The 14,574-nt window shown below is 49.2% G+C and overlaps 1 long non-coding RNA gene across 1 annotated transcript in view; it reads left to right on the top strand.

Annotated features, from left to right (window-relative positions):
- Positions 1–14,574, top strand: part of LOC112546827 (uncharacterized) — a 115,641-nt gene that overhangs the window by 83,362 nt on the left and 17,705 nt on the right. The gene's annotated exons all lie outside the window — the stretch shown is intronic.

Here is a 14,574-nt window from a genome sequence, read left to right as displayed (position 1 = left end):
ATCTCTCTATCTCCTAGACACGACCTCCCAGCCTCACAAATTCAATGCTAAAGCAGAACATAGGGTGTGCTTCCACCTCGCCTCTGCATCACATGCACCACAAAGGATGCATGACAACTGCAAGGAGAAATGTGCTTAATATGAAAAAAGAACCCATGGTTTAAAAGCAAATCTCTACACAATTTGTAGCTGAAGCATATTGTGATACCCCTGGGTAAAGATCAAACTGGAACGTACTTACTGACATCTGATTCTCCTCAATTTTGGTTGGATCCAAAATCTATCAAAAGGGCATTTTATGCCTGGTCGCAGTCCAAAAAGACAGAACAAAATCACCTGGAGTTACAAATGTGTTACAGTTCAGAGCTCTTAATGCGATTAGGGACAGGTTCTGTAAGTCAGACTTGTTTGCCAAATGAAATACTCTCCTCCAGGATCTGCAGAAAGGAATTACAGGCTGTGTGAGTCATGCTTTTCATTTGGTCTCTAAGTGCTTTTTCTATGTTACCGACCCAATCTTGAGCCTGTGAGGAAAGAGCTTTGCAAGGGACACAGATAGCCTTGGGTGAAGGACTGGACCCCCAAAATTATGAGATGAATGTTGCTTTGCTCTTCTTTTCTTTTTCTCTTGATCCTATAGGAGTCATCAGTGGCAGATATAGGGCAGGGGGAGTGGGGCGGCTGCCCCGGGCCCCGCACTTCAAGAAGCCCCACGCCTGCGCTGTGGCACCACGGCCCATGCGCCGTGTCAAAAGGGGGGCCCTGCGAAATTGTGCTGCCCTGGGCCCCGCAAAATCCTCATCCGCTCCTGGGAGTCATCTTGTAAGCTTCTATGAATGTTAGAATCGGGGGAGGGGGTTTTTCATGGTAGCTAAGAATTGTGTATGATCCCATGACTCCAGGAGCTGGCGCTTTAAGAAAAAAAATAATAATAGTTGTGAAACTTGCTATTGAATTGTGAGAGCTGGCAACAGGGATGCACTTTCCCAGCATACACCTCTAACACCCTGGCACTGAGGTCCAGTGATCTGTGGGAATGGTCTGTGGAATATTGCACAGCACGGACCAAGTGGCCCATTCTCCCAATGAGGTTTATGCTGAAATGGTTTGGGGCTCTGTAGTGAATGGCGGCAGTGCCACATCATTTTCAAGGGGTGTTTGGATCTTACTTCCCCACAAAAGGCAGTTTAGGTTTGAACCCTATGGGCCTAATTCTCCTCTCACACTAGTTTAATTTAATCAAATGTAGTGGTGATGTAAAGGGTCAGAATTTAGGCTCCTTCACTGTAGCTTTATAATAAAAGACGTCTCAGAGGGGTCGCCATGTTAGTCTGTAACTTTAAAAACAACGCGTCGTCCTGTGGCACCTTGGAGACTAACAGAAATATATAGCTATAGTCTCATGAGCTTTCTCAGCTGATGAAGTGCGTCTTACCCACGAAAGCTTGTGAGACTATATATTTTTGTTAGCCTCTAAGGTGCCACAGGGCTACTTGTTGTAATAAAAGAAGCGTTCGCTCTGACCTTGCCCCTTTTTAGCAGAGAAAGGCATGACATAGCCCAGTGGCTGAAATATGAGACACTGGAGGTAATTGCTCTGCTCAGCACTGGTTAGGCCTCAACTGAAGCTTTGGGTCCAATTTTGGTGGTCACCCTCGAGGACAGATGTGGAGAAATGGGAAGAGAGGCCAGAGCAGAGCAACAAAAATGATTGAAGCGTAGAAAATCTGACCTAGGAGGATAGGCTACAAACCCAGGGCATGTTTAGGCTTGAGAAGAGAAAACTGAGGGAGGATGTGATAATAGTCATCAAATATGTTAGTGGCTGTTCTGAAGAGGACTATGACTTTTTGTCTCCATGTCCACTGAAGACAGGTCAAGAAAGAATGGGCTTAATCAACAGCCAGGGAGATTTATGTTAGACATTGGGAAAAGCTAAGGGCAGCAAAGTTCTGGAATAGGCTTCTAAGGGAGATTGTGGAATCCCTGTTATTGAAGGTTTTTAAAAACAGGTCGGACAAACTCCTTTCAGGGATGGTCTAGGGTTAGTCCTCTCTCAGGTGGTGACTTCTTGAGGTCTCTTTCAGCCAGACATTTCTATGTTTCTGAGTTGGGATTAGACAAATTCAGTCAGGAAATAAAGCATTCTACTTTTAACAGAGAGAGTAATTAACCATTGGAACAATTTACAAGGGTCATCTTGGTGGAGTCTCTGTCACTGATTAGTTTTAAATTGAGACGGGATGCTGTTCTAGAAGGTCTGTCCTAGGAATTATTTTGGGGAGGTTCTATGGTCTGTGGTACACAGGAGGTCAGCCTAGAGCAGCGTTTTCAACCCTTTTTTTCCCCTCATGACCCACTTGAAGAAAACTGTTGATGCTGCAACCCAATGTAACTTGACTAGAGCGTGGGCTCTGGATGGGGCTGAGGATGAGAGCTTTGGGGCTTATGCGGGGGGGGGGGGGGGGGGAGTCAGGGCCGTGACAGGAGGAGCTTACCTTGAGCAGTTCCCAGTCAGTGGTGCAACGGGGGGGCTAAGGCAGCTTCCTGCCTCTCCTGGCACCACAGACCATGCTGCACCCCGGAAACAGCGAGCAGCAGGCTTCTAGCCACTGGGAGTACAAAGCTAGTGCTCAGGGCAGGGGCAGTATGGGGAGCCCTGTGCACTCCCTCCCTTCCTTCCCCCGGAGCCAGGCCTGTTGCCAGATGCTTCTGTGGTGCAGCGCAGTCTGTGGTGCCAGGACAGGCAGGGAGCTGCCTTAGCACCCCCACTGGTCACCTGGCCACCCTGCAGCAAGGTGGCCCAGTGCCCAACATTCCACCAGCCAGTCCTGGTTTGAAATCCACTGAACTAGGTGATCGCCCCGGAGCCTTCTAGCCCTGGAATGTATGATTTAAGCATCTTCTGATATTGTGCCAAGCGGCGTTTCTACACCACGCGTTTCCAGTCACCAAGAGGAGTTTTATGAAACTCTCTTTGCGTGCAACTCCCCCCGCCTCCCCCATTTGCTTGCCCTTCACTGCAGTAACTCACTTGGCCATTAGCCAGGGATCCTGACCAATCAGAGCGGTTCATAGTTCATGCCTGATTCCAGCTGTAAATGCTGACTGACTCCCCACCAACCCCAAAGAGATCAATCGGGTGCAACGGAGGTCTTCCACGGGGAGGCGAGGACAGTGAGAAACGAGAGAGCAAACCACTGAAACCATGCTGCCGAAGAAGCAAGAGGAACAGGCCGGACAAGACCTAGAACAGAACCTTTTCTTCTCTTGCCTTTCGGGGTAGGCGTACAGTGCCTTTCGGGGTAGGCTTCATGCAGGATCGGGGCCTACTGCAGTAGGGCCCCGATCCTGCATGAAGCTCCTCAGCGTGACAGCACTGGAAAGAGTAGTTAGTGGCCTTGGTCGAATGATGCAACTCCCAGGGGGACAGATTTCTAGCACGTAGCTATCACCATTCACTCTAGACCCAATGCGAAGAACCAGCTTCAGCAGAGAGAGGTCCAGTTCTGTGCGGCACCCCAGTGGGAACGAGGACAAGGGCAGCTTTGGGCCCTTGATATACCGGGCTGCATTGGGGGCCTTGCCACCCCCCAAAAGTAGAACAGCCCAGGGCTTGCAAGAGGGGAATTCTGGCCACCCTGTGCTGTGCATGGGCTGGGGAATTCTTCCTTGGTGTGAGGGGGTATCTGCCCTGCCCTGTCCTAACAAGAGTTAAATCCAGCCCGAGGAGAGGGCTGAGCCTGTGGAGCCAGCAGCTGAGGCAATTAGCAGCCAATTAAGGCCCACATGGGGCAGTATAAATAAGGGCTCCTGGGGTGGAGGAGGACAAGCTCTTGATCTGGTTGTTAAGAGGCTGGAGAGGTACCTGATGCTGAAATGCTGGGAGCTGTGCCTGGGCAAATGCCGAGGCTGGGGCCTTGCTCTCAAGGCCTGAGGGTACTCAGGCTGCAGGGGGACAGTCAGGATAGAAGGCAGCAGGTCCACACCCCTTGCCTATGAGGAGTGGCCATTTCAGAGATCAGTTTGCCCAGAGACAGGGGTGAGATGACAGCAGTGGGTCACTGAGGCAAGGTGGGTATAGAGGATTTGGGGATCCCTGGGAGGGAGGGTCCCAGGGCAGTACTGTGAGGGAAGAGCTCAATGGGCAGGAGGGAACAGGGATTGAACTATCTCAGCAGGAGACAGATAACTGAGGGTGAGATGCTGGCCAGCAAAAAGCATTGAGGCTGAAGAGTTTATTCCCGAGGAGACCAGCAGGAGGCGATGTGTCAGTGAGTCCCAACCTGTTACACTTGGCTCTAGGGGCTCTTACTGTGCATATCTTCCATGATTAATTATCTTCATTGCAACAACTATTTTTCATCTGAGAATCAATCTCTCTCTTTTTGTCTGTATCCATCCCTCTGTCCTCCTGCTGCAATTTGTGCAAACAATTTACCACAGTGATTGTAGGGCAGCAAAACTGGTTGCAACAAAGGAATGGATTTTACTCTCTGCCATGGTTAACGTCCTGCTTTAATGAGTCTCTTATATCCTGCTCAGCCCCCTAAATTATAGGATACCCTATGCAATTAAATGATAATGTTTCAGAGAGCACTTCTCCAAGTTAATCTGCAAAATGGGTTGAAATGCAGCTGCTACTAATAGTGCTCATATTAAAGCTGGCAAAGTAAAAATGCTTTCATCTTTTTATGTTCCTTACATGTCTTTATTTTTCAATTAAAATTGATTCTTTCTACCATCTTGTGGTTCCAGGGTCACTGTCCCCTGAGATTTCTTTCTAAAGCAGGAAATAGTATATGTAACACAACTGCATATGTTTAAATCTTCAAACTTCATTATTTTGTGGGGAGAAGACTGGAGACTCTGGGTTAGACTATGATTCATTTACCCCAGTGCTAATCCAGAGTAACTCCATATTCTTCAGTGCAATTACTCTGGATTAACATTGTTGTAATCAAGATCAGAAACTGTTCTGATTTCTCCAATATATCTCTAGCCAAAAAAAAAAAAAAAATCCCCTGTCATCCTTGCAGCTGGAACATATTGCTGCATTAACAAGGGTCCGCTACTATGTTGCATTTACATAGTCCTGCATGTGGTGTCCATCTAGTTCTGAAGCAGTAACCGCTGTAGCGGCTAGCGCTATAGAGAACTAGCCACATTATTCTGAAAATGTAAATTTTGTTTTTAAACCCTACCGGCCACATTCACCCAGCCAAATAGCCACATGTGCCTAGCATGTTGGACACCACGGCTAGTGCTTTGTCAGGAATCATGTCACATGTCACTAGAAGGAAGCTCGCTCTGGAGTGAAAAGTGGCTGTTCTTTAATGGACTCTACACTTGAGTTCAGCCTCTACCTATTTGGGGAACAGAATTGGGACATCACCCAAGTACCTGAATAACCCTTACACCTAGCGAGGTTCTTCATACACTGGAGTTTGAAGGATGTTGCTTTTGTTTGGGCAGGCCGTGAAGGATAGCACTGTCCCCAGATGAAATTGCAGAGGGGTTTTGGTTTTGTGGTAGGCAGAATGCAATCCCTCCGGTTTAGAGTTAGTTGAGACAGCACTGCTAACACCTCTAGGTCCTGGTCCTCAGGGAAGGAGCTTTTCCTCACATATGGACCACCCAGGCCACCTGAAAATGTGTGAGGGGGATGTAAGGGAAGAAGAATGGGGGTAGCTGGCTGCAGCTATTTACTTATTCCCACAATATAAGAACTAGGGGTCACCAAATGAAATGAACAGGCAGCAGATTTAAAATACAAAAAGTGTTTCTTCACTCTCTGCGCAGTTAACAGGGTTCAAAAAAGGACTAGATGGATTCATGGTGGTTAGGTGCATCAATGGCTATGAGCCAGGATGGATAGGAATGGGGTCCCTAGCCTCTGTTTGTCTGGAAATGGGTGACAGGGGAGGGATCCCACGAGGATTACCTGTTGTGATCCCTCCTCTGAGCCATCTGGTATTGGCCACCGTCGGCAGACAGGATATTGGGTTGGATGGACTGTCGGTCTGACCCAGTGTGGCCGTTCTTATGTTTATGTAGTCTGTAGCGAAGTCCCATCTCCCTCAATGATCTCATTTTGTAATTAAGGGAAAGAAAAACAATACACAATAGAAATTAGATTAGAAAATGGGTGGAGACTGAATTGCAAAAGCAAGACAGTTGGATAATTACACCAAGAAAGATAAATTTCATTGTAAGGGGCCTCCGGTGGCGCACTGTGCTGCGGAGAATAAAACACAAACCAAGCTTTCGTTTGTGAAATGAGTATAACCAGGTTACTGGGGAGAGCCTCGGCTAGTGCTCAGCCCAGGACCTTGGGCATGAGATCTCACTTCCATTCCTGGCTTTGCCACAGGGTGACCACTCCCTTAACCACTTGGCATCTTTGCAGCTTGGTTTATCAGTCTCTAAAACAGGGCTAGTGCAGTGGTCCCCAGTCTCTATATGTGGCACACCCCCACCCATACTGTATCATGGCCACGTCCCCCTTCCCCTCCCATAATCCAGGGACTGAGGGGGAGAGGCAAAGGTGCTGCAGGGGTTTGGCCAGCTTTAGAGCCATAGCTGGCTCTGGGCTGCAGCCGGGGCTGAGGCCAGAGCCAGGGACGGGAGCCAGAGCCGGGAGCAGAGCTGGATGGGGGTGGGGCTGGGGTTGGTGGCCAGGATGCTGGGCCACAGTTGGAGGTCAGGGGGGGAAAGCTGGGTGAGCCAGAGGTTGAGGGGTCCAGCCCTGCCCACCCAACAAGAGCATAGCAATGGATGGACAGGCACCCTTGGGACATAAGATGGGTAAGGGGGGCCCAAAATGTAGGGAGGGTGGGGGGCTACTCCAGTGGCACAGTGGATAATGTACCCGTTTCCCGAGCCAGACATCGAGGGCTCAAGCCCTCCCTCCCCCCCAGGAACAGCCACTGCCAGCTTGGTGATGGATAGACCAGGCACCCTTGGGACATAGGACAGATAAGGGAGAGGTTGGGAGGCCAGAGCTGGGAAAGAACAGGGCCATGTGGTGCTCCCTCCCATCTCCACAGGGGCTGGCCTGGGCCCCCCCCCCCCCCCCCATTCCTCTGCATCCTCACTGTTTGGGGACCACTGAGCTCATAGGACTGATGGGGCAGTGCAATTAATTGCGGTTTGCAAAGCGCTCCGAGACCCGATCGTTAAAACCAGCGCTAGGCGTTCAGGGGAGATGCCCAGAGAGACCTGCGAGCACTTTCCAATTTGTTGCGGAACGGCTCTGGCATGCAGCGCTGGAGATCGTATCCATTGCGCCTTGGACTTCTACGTGTTCTAAAAAGCCAGCGGCGCCAGGTCAGAGGAGCTGCGGCATTTGGAGGACGTGCTCAAGCTGGACGGCCTCAAACCAGCCCCCTTTTCCCCTCCCCCAGGCAGTTCTGTGGGGAGAGAAGCGCCCACGCTAGACACGATGCTTCCAGCCAGACAAACAGCAAACCTGTCGGGCTTGATCCTGCATGGAGCTGAGTCCTCCTGGCCACCAGCGGCCTTCATCTAGGTCGTGGAGTGAGAGCTAGTCTCTCTCTGTCCTGTGGACGTGGGCTGGGAAGCGCTGTCGGCACAGAGGCCAAACAAACAGCAACGCAGGTGCTTCCTCTGGGGAGCGACTCCCACTTCGTCTTTATGCTGAGCTGACGTGAGGAAGCTCCCAGCGTGCCCCATTCGCCATCTCCAGGACAATAGAAAGGACTGAATTGAAAACGCCCACCCGCTCAGCAATGCTGTAATGCTGTCGTGTCTGCGACCAGCTAATGGGAACCAGATTGGCCTCCCCCGCCCCACCCCCCCGGGTTCCTAAATGACTCTGAGGCGAACGCTAGCATGAACGCTGGCTGAAATAATCAAATTTTGTGCGCAATCCCCTGCAAAAATGTAGGCCCAAGACCTGGCACGCTCAGCCCTGCGTACATAACAGAGGCGCGTCGCATGAACCACCGCCACAAGCCACGGGTGGGCCACGGTAATGTAGCCCTGGAGCGAACGAGTTCCGTGCCTCCCCTCCCCGAATTGCATCACTGTGTGCACACTGAGTCAAGGCAGGAAGATTTGGGAAAACAAGTCAGAAGCAGTTGCGGAGGATGGACTCAGGGCCGGCCCAACAGCCTGACGTTTCAGAGGTAACCGCGTGTCGAAACAGCGTCTAGCTCGCTGGGTGCCGAACGATTTGGACTTCGCCTTGATTGCAGCAGCGGAGTGACCCGAAACAATGCCCTGAAGGGCTCGCAGGAGCAGTCAGAGGGGCTGTCACACAACTGCTTCCTGTCCAGCTTCCACAGTCCTGCTCCAGAGCTGGAACAGAAGCCCAACCCTGAACCCTGGACCACAAGTAAGCACAGACAGGCTCTGCCTTCCCCAACAGCCTGACATGGCCTTGCCCATGGCTAGAAGTTCAGAATAGACTGTAGAGGAACCAAGTCCTGTCTGGAGTAATGGTAGCTGTGCTCCTGGAGGGGGCTGGCGTGTCTCTTCAGCCCCTGAGGCAGTCAGCACAGGGAGTCACCACGTGCTGTCCTTGCCTGCAGACACCGCTCCTGCAGCTCCCATGGATCAGTAACTGGGAACTGTGGCCAGTAACTGGGAACTGTGGAGGCCGTGAGGTCGGGGCCTGTGGATGAGGGGTAGGACCTGTCTCCCTGCCTCCGCCCATCCTGGGAGTGACCAGATAGCCAACACGTGATAAAGGACCCTCTGAAGGTAGGGAGGTTGTGTGGATTCTGGAGTGGACTAGGAGAAAGGGCATTTGCCTGGGGAGGGCAGTCAACACCAGCTACCCCGGGAATGGAGCCGGATCCTGCATTAGGAAGGCAGGATAAGGGACCTTCTGAAGGTGGGGAGGCGGGATGGGTTCTGGAGTGGCCTAGGGGATGTGGCATTCACCTGGGAAGCACAGGGTGGTGGTCTTAAGTCCAGTCCCCCCTCAGCATCCAAGGTCCTACCTTGGTTCCTCTGGACCCTGCCTTCAAGTGGGGGCAGCAGAATTGGGCCCTGTACTGTAACACACAATTGGTATCAGAACCAGTGACCAGGGCTGGCCAAAAGGCTGCTGTCATTCCGGCTGCTGTTGTCTGGACCTATACGCAGAATGGACAGCTGAGTCGGACACTCAGAAATGTGGGACACCGCTGGGCCTTAATGTCTCCTAATGCCCAGCCCTCACCCTAGCCCTCCTCTGTGGCTCTGCTTCCTCCAGAGAGGCTCTAGTTAACGTACAAGTGGCACAGCCTGACAGAGCTAGTAGCCCCACACTGAACCTGGGAAAGAGCCGTTCCAGTGGCAATGAAGCCATTTAAGAGGCGTTTGCCAGCCCCAGCTATAGACTGTCCGTTTCTGCATTTACTCTGTTAGTCGTCAGGATTTGCTTCGAAAAGCTGCTACGTCTACACTGGCAGCTTCTTGCGCAAGAACTGTTTCACGGAAGAATTCTTGCGCAAAAAGTCTTCCACAAGAGCGCGTCCACACTGCCGTGTGCTTTTGCGCAAGAGCGTCCGTGGCAGTGTGGACGCTCTCTTGCACAAGAAAGCTCTGATGGCCATTTTCGCCATAGGGGTTTCTTGCGCAAGAAATTCATGTTGTCTGTCTATACTGTCCTCTTGCGCAAGAAGGCTTATTCCTCATGGGGAGAGGAATAACTCTTCCGGAAGAAGCCCTGGTTTCCGACGCTACACTGTAAATTTACTTGCGCAAGAACGCGCGTGCAGTGTAGACACCCGGCAAGTTTTTGTGCAAGAACAGCTGTTCTTATGCAAGAAGCCGCCAGTGTAGACATAGCCTTAGTGTGTTGCTGACGATTATAAAATCACATCTCTTACAAAAAAAAATAAATTCGTTATCCGGTCTCCCTCAGGCTGCCGTCTGGCATAGGGACACCACTGTAATAGTCCTGTGTGAAGTCCCATAAATCCTAAGGATGTCCCTGATTGTGGGGTGTATGAATGGAATCATTGGGGGTAAGTCATGGGGGGAGGGGTGTAACTGTCCTCATCTACACAGTACAGGTTTGGCCTCAGGTGCAGTGTGGTATCCACTTATGGGCACCACATTTTCGGAAAGACGTGGAGGAATTGAAGAGGGTCCTGAAAAGAGCAACACAAATAATGAAAGAGAGACAGAACCTGACCTAGGAGGAAAGGGTTTTGTTGTTGTTGTTGTTGTTTTTAAAGTGAGCCTAATTAGTCTGGAGAAACACAGACTGACGGGCGGGGGCAACCTCACAACAGTCTTCCAATATGTTACGGGCCCTTCTAAAGGGACTGGTGATCAATTGTTTTCCATGTCCGTTAAAGAGAGAAGACAGACTAAGGTTAACTTGCAAGAAGGACATTTTAGGTGAGATATTGGGGAACGCTTCTAACCCTGGGACTAGCTGCGCGGGAAGGTTGTGGAATCCCTATCACTGGAAGTTTTCAAGAACAGGTTGGACAAACCCCTGTCAGGGATAGTTTGGGTGTGTTTGGTCCTGCCTCAGCAGGGGCTGGAGTGGATGAGCTCTTGCGGTCCCTTCTAGCTCTGCTTTGCTGTGGTTGCCCAGCACTGTCCTGTCGTCCCGCTGCTGGCTAGTTCCCATAGGAACCATGTGGCGGGGCAAAAACTCATTTCTTTCCTCTCCTGCTTCTCTCTCTCCTCTCCTCCCCCAGCCTGAGACCTTGCATGGACGCACGCCGGGAGGGGCAGTGCTGCGGGGGTGCACGAGCCTCCTTCCCGCGTGCACTGGTCACGGGGAGATTGTGACCATCCTCCACCTTCCCCCTGGCTTGTAAGTTCCAAACTCAGCACCATCCTGCTCTTTCCCCAGTGCCGAAGCAGCCAGGCCTGAGACATGAGTGTCTGAAGGGCAGGGGTGAGGGTGCAGCAAAAAAACAAGTGTGGGAACCTCTGACGCAGATGTTTTATCATCCTGAAGCAGGAGCACCAAGACAAGGGGGAGGGGTAGCCCCTCTGGTCTGTATGGGCCGCAAGGGCGAGCGCTGAGCAGGGAGGCGGTGGAGGGAAGTGACTGGATGCTGGGCTTTGGGGGTAGGGGGGAGCAGTGCAGAGCGAGGTCCTTAGGGGGAAGTAGCAGGATGAGGGGCAGGGTCACAATTCAGGGATCAGTGCACCCCCTCTCGCCCACACACTTTTAGAAAACTGCCTCTCTCCTGAACACAAAAATGAATCCGCGCTGGGTGGAATTGAATCCCAATCGTTTGTGTGAGAGGAAGCTGTGGTAAAAACTGAATTCAAGCAGAAAAAGTGCTCTCTGCCTTTCGGATAGGAAATAAGGTGTAAAGTTTTAACAGAGAGGAATGAACCATTGGAGCAACTTAGCAAGGGCTAGGGGCGATTCTTCATCGCGGACAATTTTTAAATCAAGAAGGGGTCTTGTTCTAAAAAAGTTCTGCTCTGGGAATTATTCTGGGGCCGTTCACTGGACTGTGTTACAGACGGTCCCTGCGGGCCTTGGGTTCTATGAATCTAAGTAAATCCAGCGCCCTGCTACAGCTAGCTGCATTCCCCTGTCTAGTTCTGTACCTGCTGATGCTTAAGCTATCGATAATCATAAGGCTTTGTGGCGCGCTAGTTCTCAACAGAGCTGACAGATTTCATCTCTAAAGTCCCTTTATTGGAACTTGTTCCTCAGAAAGGCTTGCAAATTGCTCTGATCTCCCCAGACAAAGCCAGGGCTCACTCTGACTCCTTGAATATCGCACACAATAATGTATGAACTGGTGAGAATCACCTGAGATAAAATATCCTTTACAACATCAAAGTCCCTGATTTCCTAGCTGTCAGGCACAGGTATGTGAAAGTCCTGACAGGCTGAAGATTGAAGGAAGAGATAAAGCAAAAAGGAAGGGAGGGGGGAAGAGGGAAAATTCTCGGAATAAAATGTTAGGTCCTTAAATTTGGTGCTAGGATTTCAGTGAAAAAAGGATTAGTGTGAAGTGTGAGCAAGGCATTGTGCTTGTGCCTTCAAAAATCAGCACGCGGAGGCAGAAACAGCTACAAAGCAGGAGAGGACAGATTCTGGTCTGTTACACTGGTGCTGATTTGGAGTAAGGCCATCCAGAAAAAGTGAAATCAGAATCCGGGAGTGAATGTGCAAAACCCCTTTGTTCTATTGTGTAATCGGTCCCCTTGGGAGGGTGAGTCATAGTAGGGGAAAGCAGCGTTTTCTTAATGTGTTAGCTTATGTACAAGTGGTTACCATGAGCTAACTAACTTGAGGTAACATCCTTGTGAAGACAAGGCCGTTTGTTGTTTTCATGTGCGTAAGCAAGTCAAGGGGAACACCAGAGACAAGCCAGATGCTAACCTGGGTGAAAATTACTAACGGCCTCGTCTTTCCTAGGATACATCTTGTGTTATTTCTGTCAGCTAATGCGTGTTAAGAACCCGTTTTTTCTGCTAGTGAGCACAGGGCCTGAGTTTGTTGAGTCCCTAACATGGAAAAACAAGTGTCCCGTGGCACCTTAGAGTCTAACAAAAATATATACAGTATCATGAGCTTGTATGGGCAAAACCGTTTTTTGCAGTCCTGTGGCACTTTAGAGATTAACCCATCATTTTTAAAGTTACAGACTAACACAGCTACCCCTCTGGGACTTCCTAAGACTGGTATCCTTATAACAATCTTGGATATATACGAGGCTAGCTGCAGCTCAGAGGCCAGTGTAATGTCTTCACTGCCAAAAAAAAAATGTTTTGTTTTACAGCGAAAGAACATAATGCAAGGGAGCGATCTCAATCAAATCCTAGTGGAACCAGGCTTGGTTTAGTTTTTACCCTGTAACAAAGTCAGCACCCAGCTATACTGAGGTAAAAATAAAAGAAAAAACAGCAACTTGTCTCCATTAAGGCTCTCCAGTGAGGATGTGTCTACACAGCACCCTAAGCCCAAAAGAAGATATGTAATTTGCGTAGCGCAAATTGTGTATCTTATTTTGATTCTATTTTGAAATTTGGTGGTCTACATTGCACCAAATTTCGAAATAACACACTATTTTGAGACCGCCCTTAACCCTCGTGGAAAGAGGGTTACAAGGATGCCAAAATAGCACACCCGTTATTTTGAAAAATATTTCAAAATAACGGGCAGCTTGTTAAGACATGGGTTAGCTATTTCAGGATACTTCTGGTATCCCGAAATAGCCGCGCCGTGTAGACATACCCTTAGAGAACTAGCTTGCAGTAGCTCAAAAACCACCAAGCAAACATCATAAAAAACAAATACACACACTTTTTTTGGCAGAGAAAACAAGGCCTTAACTAGGTAAATCTGGAACAATTTCACTGAAGAAAAATGGCATGGATCTAACTCAAGTCAGAATCTGACCTAGACATTTAAACTTCCCTATTTTGTCTTTTAATGGTTATATATTCATCCCACCATCTCCCCTCTCCTCTGATATGCCTAATCTCTCCATCTATTCTGTTTTTTAGAGAGCAGTTTAAATAGCTCCAGGATCACAGAGGGCTGTGTTTTGGCAAACATGCAGAACACTTTTCTCAAGGGACATAAATATTGTACGTTATTTGCTGCCTTGCCAAAATGCAAACATGCGCACACACACATGCATTCCTAACTAAGCAACATTCTTTAAAAGTTAAGATCATTACTCGGAAGAAAATATCTGGCCTATTACAAATCCAAACTGACTCTGTCTGCCGTGTTTCAAAAATATGTGCAAAAATGCCCTCCCCGTCTGCAAAAAAAAAAAAAAAATCTATTAAATCACTTCTGAGACAATGCATGACTGTGCCTTTATATTGCACAAAGGGGCTTAACAATACTTTGAGAGAACTATTTTACTAGGTAACGAAAAAAGTTATTGAAAACATATATAGTTGATACTTTTGGCAATTCATTTTACTACTTGCACTTCCAAATGATTGGTGCAGTTCATGGAAAAAAATATTTTTGCGGTTGGGTCATGTTAATGTTTCTTTAATTTTTCTACTTGAAAGTTGGGATATGGTTTCTCTCTGCAAAGCAATAAAGAAAAACAAATGATACTTGGATGTTTTGAGGAGCGTGTGGACAATTTTAGGGAAAACTTGGACTGGTGCATGGGCCTCAAATATGGGATAGGCAGGAAGGAAAGATGACATTGCTCTGCATCTTTACATAGTAAATCAAATACTCGGTTTCAGTTACAACCATGTAATGGGGACTTCGGAGAAGAACTAGGAGACAGGGTATTTTATGTGAATGAAAGGAAAGGATTCTTTCTAGTTGGTCTTTTTTTTTCATTAAACTTTAAAAATTCTTAAAAAATAAAATAGTTTGTATTGGAGCAGTGTATTCAGGGCTAACAGAAGACTGCGCCAGGCCCGGAAAGGGCAGGGATGGGCTACGGGTTAGCTGCCTTGAGCCAGCTTTTCAGCACTGCTAGGGCTGCAGGGAGCGCACTGACGGGGGCTCCAGCGGTGATTTAAAGGGCTCAGGGCTCATGTTGTCCAAGGGAGCAATGGCCGGCCCCTGGGCCCTTTTAAATCGTCAGGTCCAGAGGCAGCGGCTCCCGTGGCCACGTCGACACAGAGAGAAGATTGAATTTATGAAGG

This window comes from Pelodiscus sinensis, chromosome 14, assembly GCF_049634645.1.
Source record: "Pelodiscus sinensis isolate JC-2024 chromosome 14, ASM4963464v1, whole genome shotgun sequence".
Taxonomy (NCBI): Eukaryota; Metazoa; Chordata; order Testudines; family Trionychidae; genus Pelodiscus; species Pelodiscus sinensis.
Note: the sequence above shows the minus strand (reverse complement) of the source record. Positions and strands in the feature narration are given on the sequence as shown.